The sequence below is a fragment of the Macadamia integrifolia genome, chromosome 5, assembly GCF_013358625.1.
Source record: "Macadamia integrifolia cultivar HAES 741 chromosome 5, SCU_Mint_v3, whole genome shotgun sequence".
NCBI lineage: Eukaryota > Viridiplantae > Streptophyta > Magnoliopsida > Proteales > Proteaceae > Macadamia > Macadamia integrifolia.
In genome coordinates this window covers 8,857,538-8,868,179 of record NC_056561.1, presented here as the reverse complement: position 1 = coordinate 8,868,179, position 10,642 = coordinate 8,857,538, and the positions used below count along the sequence as shown (strand labels likewise).

At 37.9% G+C, this 10,642-nt stretch overlaps 1 long non-coding RNA gene across 14 annotated transcripts; it reads right to left on the bottom strand.

Annotated features, from left to right (window-relative positions):
- Positions 1 to 4,214: 4,214 nt before the first annotated feature.
- On the bottom strand, positions 4,215 to 7,954 carry LOC122078487. Of its 14 annotated transcripts, none has more exons than XR_006140086.1 (9): positions 7,586 to 7,954; positions 7,032 to 7,448; positions 6,783 to 6,901; positions 5,627 to 5,693; positions 5,455 to 5,529; positions 5,290 to 5,364; positions 5,146 to 5,191; positions 4,750 to 5,027; positions 4,215 to 4,630 (listed from the first exon to the last, which is right to left on the bottom strand). It is a non-coding gene; the product is annotated as an uncharacterized LOC122078487 (long non-coding RNA). The 14 variants fall into 14 exon arrangements; XR_006140084.1 differs by having other exon boundaries at positions 4,215 to 5,027; positions 6,783 to 6,914; positions 7,032 to 7,073; positions 7,314 to 7,448; XR_006140081.1 differs by having other exon boundaries at positions 4,215 to 5,027; positions 7,032 to 7,073; positions 7,314 to 7,448.
- Positions 7,955 to 10,642: the final 2,688 nt, after the last annotated feature.

The window sequence follows — 10,642 nt, the reverse complement described above, 5'->3', positions numbered from 1 at the left end:
CTTGTTGTTTCTAGCTCACCTAACTCCACCTGCACAGTAGAACCTTCTTTATTTTCATCAACTGCTTGTGAATTGTAATTTGACTTCACTATATGAGACTCATCAAACACAACATCTCTGCTAACCACAACTTTCTGTGAACTTGGATCCCACAACTTGAATCCCTTTACACCTTTCTTAAAACCAAGAAAGATACATTTCTTAGACTTTGAGTCTAACTTAGAACGTTGCTCACTCTCAACATGCACATAGGCTGGACAACCAAATATTTTTAGAATAGAATAATCTACTGGTTTTCCTGTCCATACCTCTTCAGGAATTTTACAATCAATCGCCTTTGATGGAGACCTATTGATGAGGAAACATGCCATGTTCACTGCTTCTGCCCAAAATTTCTTGCTCAACCCTGCATTCAGCCTCATACTCCGAGCTCTTTCTAGAAGTGTTCTGTTCATCCTTTCAGCTACACCATTTTGTTGTGGTGTCTTTGGAACTGTGAAGTGACGTGTAATCCCTTCAGCTTTGCACAATTCTAGAAACGGCTTGTATGTGTACTCTCCTCCATTGTCTATTCTCAAGTATTTAATTTTCTTTCCTGTCTTCCTTTCTACCTCAGCCTTCCATTCCTTAAATTTAGTGAACACCTCACTTTTATGCTTCATGAAGTAGATCCAGACTTTCCTTGAGTAATCATCAACAAAGGTCACGAAGTATTCTGCCCCACCTTTAGATTTTGTTGTTGAAGGACCCCATACATCGCTGTGTACATAATCAAGCACCCCTTTACTCTTATGTTTTGCAGTTTTGAAGCTAACCTTGCACTGTTTTCCGAACACACAATACTTGCAGAAGTTCAATTTACAAGTTTTTACTCCCTTCAACATTTTCCTTTTATGAAGCTCCATCAATCCTCTTTCTCCCATATGCCCTAACCGCATATGCCACAGATAGGTATCATCTGTATCAAATACTGCATCTGTAGTCACAGATGCTCCACCTATAACTGTGCTCCCTATGAGTCTGTATAGGTTTCCTGCTAGCTGTCCCTTCATGACAACCATTACACCCTTAATAACTTTGAGAACTCCACCTTCTGCTATGTACTTGCAGCCATTTGAGTCAAGTGCCCCCAAAGATATTAAGTTTTTCCTTAATTCTGGTACATGTCTCACATCTGCTAAAGTTCTTACTATCCCATCAAACATCTTGATTTTGATAGTGCCTATCCCAATGGTCTTGCATACGGCATCATTCCCCATTAGGACAGACCCACCATTATATGGTTGATATGTATCAAACCAATCCTTATGCGGACACATGTGATATGAACATCCAGAATCTAAAATCCAAGAATCAGAAGGTTGATTCTTACCTGATGATATAGAGAGTACATCTCCATCATCTCCATCTGAACTGTCAGCCACGCTAGCTTCCTCAGATGCCTTATCTACACCTTTCTTCTTTAAGTCTGCCTTCCTCTTCAAGCACTCTCTCTTCAGATGACCTTCCTTCTTGCAATAGTAACAAGAGACCTTAGTCTTTGCCCCTTTTGATTTCGATCGACTCTTCCCAAATCCCTTCTGATTTGATCTCCCTCTTTCTATCTCCTTGTCACCTCCGAAAAGACCTTCTCCTTGAGATTTCGTACTACTGGCTTTCTTCCTTGTATCATTGGACATGAGGGCAGCTGCGACTTCATCCATCTCAAGGGTCTCCTTCCCGTACAAGAGAGTCGTTACTAGGTGATCATATGATTCTGGGAGCGACGACAGCAACAGTAACGCCTTGTCTTCATCCTCGATCTTAACCTCCAGGTTTGCAAGTTTACTTACGATCTGATTGAACATGTTAAGATGCTCTAATAGATCCGTACCTTCCTCCATCTGTAGAGAGTATAATTGCTTCTTCACGAACAACTTGTTCGTTAAGGACTTCGTCATGTAGATGCTTTCAAGTTTCGCCCATAACTGCGGTGCAGAATCGATACCCACAACATATTGTAGGGCATCATCAGAAAGATTTAATCGAATAGCACTTACCGCCTTTTCCTCCATCTCTTCCCAATCTTCGTCAGTAATTTTTTCAGGTTTCTTCGACTTCCCCAACAACGTTTTCGCCAAACCTTGCTGTATCAGAAGATCCTTCATCCTTTGACGCCAGAGGGTGAAATTGTTCTTCCCATTAAACCTCTCGATGTCATACTTGACATTCGATCCCTTCCCTGCCATCGTGATAGTAAACCCTAGAAAACGGAAACCTAGAGCTCTGATACCAATTTGTAGAAACGCAACCCTAAAACGATGCAGAAGATAATGGAAAAACAAAACAAACAATGCACACGGATTTTACGAGGTTCGGCAAGGTTGCCTACGTCCCCGGTGAGATGAGATCCTGCTTCACTATCAATGGAGAATAGGGTTACAGCGCTCGTCCTCACACCTCTCAGTATTGCTTGCATTACAGAGAAAGAAACCCTCGCTACAAATATATAGCGAGAAAAAACCCTAATCCGGATCAAACTACAATTGCCACCCTAATCCGGATTAAATTACAATTGCCCTCAAATAAAAAATTCGAGCGGGGGGCTGCGCCCCCCTACACCCCCTGCTATGCAGGGGGGCCTCCTGCCCCCCTTGCAACCCCCACGGCCCGCTAACCGGCTAGCGGGACCGCCGTCCTGGCTGTCTAGGTGCTGCACCAGTACTCCCTGGATTAAACTGCGACGGAATACAAGTCATCATACACCAACAGAACCATGGGTTTGCATCAATGGATCAATTTCTTTATGTTGTGTGTTAATGAGAAAGCAGAGATACTGAGGGGGTTTGCTTCGCTTCTCGATGTGAGTTGTGTCTTGGTGCTTCAAAGTCTTTGCAGCATTTATTCTTTGACTGCAGGTTTTCCAATGAGGTGTGGTCTGCTTTTGTATCTCTGTTCAATTTTGGATGGGTGCAACATGACTCTCTCACGAGCCGATTTCAATGGTGGAGGGCCACGGGGAAGTCAGCTCCAGTAAAGCAGGTGTGGCTTGCAGGTTTTATCCTGATCCCTTATTTCTTGTGGTGTCATTGAAATTTGAGAAGATATGAAGGCAAGGCTATACGGGCTGAGCTGGTCTTGCGTCAAGTGTTGGGAGCCATAAGAGAGTTATTCCCTAGTTTGGGGTGTAGGAGAATTTCGGTGGCAAATTTGATCTATGCCAGAACGTTGGGTGTTTCACTTCATTCTCTAAGAACTTCTATGCTTATAGAGATAACGTGGTGTGCTCCTTTTTTTTCGTGGTATAAATTAAATATTGATGGGTGCTCCTTAGGTAATCCAGGAAGAGCAGGGGCTACTAGTGTTGTTAGGGATTCAGCACGGAGGGTGGTATCTTCTTTTGGCTCTTTTTTTGCTGTTGCAACAAACTACGAGGCAAAATTTCAAGGTTTAATCCATGGCATGAAGCTGGCTAAACAATTGGGCACTAATCACTTATGGATTTAATCAGACTCGATGGCAGTGACATGTGTGGTTTACTCAAAGGCAATTACTTGGTATATCTTGCAAGATTGGAGATTCTTGGGCCCTTATCTTTCAAGTATTCAACGGAAGCTGACATATTGTTACAGGGAGGCTAATCTAATCACAAATTATCTGGGAAAATCAGTTGCTCGTAGTGGGATTTCAGTTTCCTCTCCTTCATTTACTCGCAATATTCAAGATGAGCTTCGAATTGATGCTAAAAGTAGGCCTAGATATCGGTTTATTTAGCCCTGTTAGTGAAGTCATGGATCTATATTCCTGCTGATGGCAATGCCGAAGGTGGGAGTGTGATCCTGATTTTTTTCTTAAAACCATCCATTTTCTTGTCGCCATTTCGGATGTCATGTAAGACTCAACTTGTATATTCTTTTTTCTCTTCTTCTTAATACAAATGAATTTTTAGCGGAAAAAAAAAAAAAGAAGCAGAGGGACTGTAGGTATTAAAGTTGTACGTCTGATTACAAGAAGTGGATAGAACTTACGGGAGATCAAAGTTCATGTTACAACAATAGCATGGGACATATATCATGTTTTCTAATTGCTGTTATATGCACATCATCTAATAAATCAAGAAACTTATTTCATCGGATGGCATCACCAGTTGACTCTCTGAATTCAAGATATAGTGAATATCTATAAAAGAAATAAAATTGCAACTAAAATGTGACCATTTCAACTAAAAATTGGAGTTTTGGGAGTTTCTGAGTAAATGTAATTCCCAGTATTGAATTGTTGAAAAAACAGTGAGCTAAATAAATAAACAACCAGTGGACTAATCCCAAGTACAAAAAGTTTCTGAACCTGTTTATTTCATTGTCTGTAAGTAAGGGAGGGCTTACCATAACCCAGACTATGAGACCCAGTATCTTTAGACAAAAACCCAGGGAAGATTAACAGTGTCAGAACATATATCAGAAAGATGTCAATTGCATAGTCTATGTTCTTAAAAAACAATTGTTTGCTGCTCAGACGATCCAATACTTCAGAGCCTTCAGCAGCGTATAGAGATTCCAAAAGCTGCATATGTTGTATGTCAGTAGATAGAGATCTGGAATATACTCCTTCGCTTGTCATAGGAACCTCCAATCATGATGAAGTTCCAAAACTATTATGGAGGCAGCAGAAACTATTTCTTTATCATAGAATCCTCATAATCATAGGTCATAAAGTTCAATATGAAACTTAGCAATGAATATATTTGGGTAAATAAGACATGAGACTCACTCGTCTTTCCCTTTCCTTGGGAGGAAGCTAAGGTTCTGTAGCTGAGGCCTTGGTTGGTGGTGGGGATGGTGCTTTAGGTTCATCCTTCACAGAAGCAAATTCTGCTTTCGGCTTTTGCTTATCAGTACTATCCTTTTCTGCAGGATGAGATGGCTGAGGAGCCTCTTTTTCTGTTTCTCCTCCTCAGATGGAGCAGCCTGTGTAATACCTTCACCATTCTTTGAAATGACTGGAATTTTGGTTCCTGGTTCCACAGTGTTTCCTTCATTGGCTACAAACTACCAACCATTCAATAGACACGAACAACACCACACTCAGAATCTTGTCTGCACTCCAAAAGGAAGCAGGGAAATGTTAATTAACTTGCAATAAACATGCAGTTCGATGATATTATACCTTCTGAATAACTACCGCTTCAGGACTGGCAACATCAATGGTCAACCTAATTGAGAATACACAACTTGAGAGTAAGCATTCAGACCCCATGACAGCCACGATAAATATTTGATCTATATATATATAAAGATTCACAACAAGTACCTTATCAGTTTCAACTTGAGCGATTGGATCATCAATTTGTACAGTATCACCAGGTTCTGCACCCAACATAGGTTCCTAAAAAAAAAAAAAATTAGTGAAAAACTATGTATTTTGCATGTTCACAAACTCAAACCATAAATAGAGACAAAGAATAACACAACATACTCTTCAAAAACTTTGCCAATGTGCCATCCGTGATAGATTCACCCATGAAAGGGACAATAACATCAACCAAGTCATCTAAAGCACAACAATGGGGCATTTAAAGTTAAGCTGCTCTGAGAAAAAGATGATCCCGAGCAAAAAATCTTCTTAATGGCACACATGTAACACGTACCTCTGAAGAGAATGAACTGATCCACACTCGGATAGGACAATTTGTCCGAGTGAATGCAGAAACTTCCCTGCATATTCCAAGGGGAAAATCTAAGCACAAGGAACAGTAGCAATTGCATATAAAAGAGTTTTTTTTTTTTGTTTTTCACTTTTTTCCTCCTCCACTCTTCCCCCCCCCCCCCTCCTTTTTATTAGATGCATTAAGAAGACTCTAGCCATTCCACAGAACCACAGAAGGTTTTTTGTGTATCTTGTTCTGAGACTTGTCTGTGGTTGTGCCTTGTATATGGAGCCAACCATGCATGCATCCAAGTGCGAGTGTAATATTGGTTGGCCTGATCAGAAGAGCAAACCTTGCGCAGTTTAATCTATGCTATTTAATTCTCTATAAAAGATTAGTTAAATAAAAAAGCAGTGACATGTTTAATCTTTTATTTTATCCAGTTAGATTGAAAGTTGGCTTTTGTCGGATTGAAAGTAGGCTCCTCTTGCGCAATAAAGGAGCCCCATCTCACAGAACTGATTAGCCTGATCAGAAGAGCAAACCTCCAAGGCTCCTCTAATGTAAACTAGACAATGCAAAACCCCTATAATAGAGGTTTTAAGAGAATAGGATTTGCAAAGGTGGGCTTCCAGGAACAATTTAACAGAAACAAAACTGAATTAATAATAATATGGAATAAAGATTAGCAATGGAGTATGAAATTATAGATCAACAGGATAGAATTTAATAAGAATAAAATAGGCTAAAATATGTAAATTAAAAAAAAAACCGGAAGGACATTAGGGTTAGGTTGATCAGAAATGTTTTCTTCTTTGTTTTTTTATCTTGGGTTAATACATTTTCTCTAGTTTCTCTTGCTAATGACAGACACTTGTATCTAATGGTGTCCACTTCCATGAAACTTTTCAATGCATTTAAGTTTCAGGTTCATTCATTGCAAACCTTACTACTCTTGTGTAAGAAAAAACTCAAAACTAAGTCATCTGAACCAAAACGAAGACCCTCCTAAGGACATGAGATTCCAATTTATACCATGAGAGGACATTAGAGTCCAAAGAGATGAAGAACCAAAAACCAGAAGACAAACAAACAGAGTCAGAGACCCAAAAGAAAATATATTTAATTAATGACAAAACCCCAAAAAAAATATTACCTGGAGAAAAGGGTTCCACAGTCACACCTATATTCTCTTGTTCCACAGGTTTTCGAATGAGATAACAAAGTATGTTTGGACAAAAAGAATTTGTGTCTTCCTCTGTGCATCTTCCACCTCTGGAACAAAAGACTGGCATATTACACACATAAAAAAATTCTTTTAACCAAAAAACGGATACAGAACTACCTCTTTCCAAAAAAAAAAAAAAAAAAAAGTTGTCATGAAGATAAATATGCAAGTCCTCACATCTGTATAAATTTATGTCCAGCAGTTCTCCACCGTCACGACCTGATTTGCAAAAAGAAAAAGAAAAAGGAAAAAGATGTGAGAAAAATACTAAATTTAGTAAGATACCATGAAATCACTATAGTACCACATTTTAATCTTTGATCCAGTAGTTAATGCCGCAAGCTACAAAATCAGCAAAGATGGGCGAACTATGTTCAACAGGAAAAGCATCACAAAGTCATTCGAATATATCATAGCAAGGCAAGAAATCAGAGAGAAAGGACGGGAACAGTGAAATACCGGTGGCTTCCTCAGTGACTACAAAGAGATTTTGCAGTAGAGTTAGACGCACCTAGGACTGATGCAGTGAAGACTCTTGCTCGGCTGTGGTCGGAGGAGAAAATTAGGGCTTCTTTGTGAGAGCGGGAGAGAAAACTATGCAAAAACCGATATCACATTTTTAATAAATCCCAACAACAAACTATGCATTCAACAGGAAAAACATCACAAAACCTTTCGAATAGATCATTATAGGGCGAGAAATCATAGAAGGAGACAGAAGAGTGAAATACCTCCTTGCGGCTATAAATATCCTCTTACAATGGAGCCGGACGCACCTACGATTAAAACAGTAGACTCCTGCTCGGCTGTGGTCGGAGGAGAAATAGGGAAAGACGAATTGTTGCCTCAGTATTGAGACACCACCGCTTCTTCTATCTCAGACAATGCATGGAGAGTTTTCAAATCTTAGAACTCAGGAATCAGTGAGGATTCCCAAGACTTACACATCGAAGAGAATTTAAAACACTGCAAAAAAGGGGATTCACGGAAGGGGTTCAGAGAAGGGGGTTGGATGGGTGAGAGTTGTGCAGGGAATGAAGGGGGGCGGATATGCAAGGAAGGGAGAGGATCGCAGATATTTGAATTTTCAAAAATCAATTGAGGAGTCTGCAATTCCGATTTCGTACAATTTCGTCAAATATCACTTTCAAAAGGTGACACGTGTATTGATCTATATATGATTTAAATGTTTCTTCACTAATTTAAAGTTTATTAGTTGTACCAGACCTGGACCATTATATTGGTATTAATACACGTATCACCCCTGAAAGTGCTATTTCATGAAATTATATAAAATTAGAATTACATACGATTTCAATCTGAAGAAGAAGACGATGTCTCAAGAGTTGAAGGAGAGGAGGAAGTAGAACACGGTTGAAAGCGATCACTTTCCGAAAATAAAAGAGTATGATTGTGTCGACATCAGATTTTGGAGGGATTTAGTTTGAGAGAATAATTAAAAATATTATGATTATGTCATCAGATTTTGGAGGGATTTGGTTTGAGAGAATACTTAATAACAAAACGATAAGGGTGCCAATAAAATTAAGAAAAATAAAAAACAATCATGAATAGATGGTATTTAAGTCAAAAATAAATATATAATAATATAGAGAAATATTAACCACGATACATAAGTACATATACTTATATAATAATATGATAATATGATAATATGATATATATATATATATATATGTCTGTGTTATATGTTTTCATTTGTATTTTAAAAGTTAAAAACATTTTTTTCCCAACTACTACACATAGAATATTTGGTTTTGAATTCAAAATTGACAAATAAAGAAATATGTGAATCTCGAGCCTTAACTCTTAACTACCACTTAAGATTTGGGCCCCACTAGATCTTCCACATGACGTATAGCCTTAGTTGAGATGTTGAAGCATGATCTCTAGGGAGCTCCGTCCACCCTCCCCCTCGTAGTTCCCTATTTAAATATATATTTTATCTAAATTTATAAATTTATTTTTGAGAGAGTCCTTTAAAAGGCAGATTGACCATTGGACCAACACGGAAATCCAATGATATCACATGTAGAAGCATCAAAGAAGGTGAGATTTTTACCCTTTGGAAGGACGGACATCATTTTGTCCTCAATTTATGTATAAGTATAGAAACTACACTACTTTTTAGGTTTTTTTTTTTCCCATTTTATTTACAATTACATCAATTCATTGTTTCATCATTTAAGCAGTCTTTGATATTTTCAAATATATATAGAACTGCATATATAACAAATTCTTACTTCTCTCATAGGATTTGCAAAGACGATCCATTTATCATTTACCTATTACTCACATAATTACATGATAAGGGAAGGGATAAAAGGGGTTTGCCCTCTGTCCCTCCCAATTACCCTTTCACGTGTTTAGTTATTGCAGTTATGTGATTAATTAGAAGTATAGGTTATACAAAAATCTTGATCCTTAGCGCAACTCACATATATACCATGTAATCCACCCATGACGTGTGTGTCATTGAATTTAAGGACTTAAATTTTATATTATAAAGCATAAGATATTACTTTAGTATTAAAGTTTCAAATAATGTCAAAACACTTTCCTCTCTTTTTGTTTTTTAAAAATTGTTTGTACATAAGTAAAGCCAAGTTGAAAATGTGCTAAAGTAATTTTTTACAAAGCTTAGTCCCACATTGGTTATGGATGAGTGAAGGGCATATAAGACCGATAGTTTCTTAAGGGTGCAAGGTCTTTTGAGAGGAACTCTCCCTTGCCATGTGTGTGGGGGGGGTTCCTGGGGTGCTTTTGAATAGTGCAAGCATCGGGTCTAACTGTGGTCGGGGTCAAGGTCGAGTATGGATGTGGGTGTTAAGAGATGTATCTTTTTACACAAAATTCGAATTTGAATTTTTTAATTTCAAATTCATAATACATGAAATGACCCATACATTGACCCATGTGTATACATGAAATAAAACATTTACCCATTCGTACTTGTACATTAGATTCATACATCCATTGGCATTAGACATGCACCTGTATACATATAAACATATACATGTACGTGTACATACACCTTCTCATCTATAATAAAATAAATCCAAAACGAGATTGCTCTCTGTTAACGTTTTGGAATACTCTCTGTTGGGTGAAAATGCTCTTTGTCAACGTTTTTACTTAGTGTTCTGCAGACAAACAACATATGTTTCGCTAAAAAACACTATTTTCTACATTTCGTACACAATACAAATATTGAGGTGCACCTTAAATGATAGGAGAGTTGATTTATCCTGGAGGTGAAGACATGTGGTCAACTCGATTACATACAAATACAGGGCATTCAAATACCTTAAGGAGAGTATTTTAATACGACTCAACTCTACATATTTTGGAGGTCTGATGTTTACGTTTATGCATAATTATTGTAATATATAAGTGATACTCTTATTATTTATTTAATAACCTTTATTGAGTGTCTGTCAAAGCCTTATACCTATTTCCTGTGTTCTATTTCTTAAAAAACAACCAATGTATTCTTCCACGTGGCAAAAAAATAATAATCGTATAAACAAAATATCCCCCCACCACTTTGACAGCGGAGGTGACCTTTTCAATGGTGGTGGTTTTTGAAATTTAAAGTCGTATTGTAATCTTATTTATTGACTAAAATAACAGCTGGCAGCAATAGATTGGTAAACTTTTCTTCTATGTCACCCTTTTCGTTATGCAATGACATTTTTTTTTAGAAGGTTCTTGTTTTTCTGTTAAAAAACAATGGGTTTAAAGTTTCAAATCCTTTGGCCTACCAT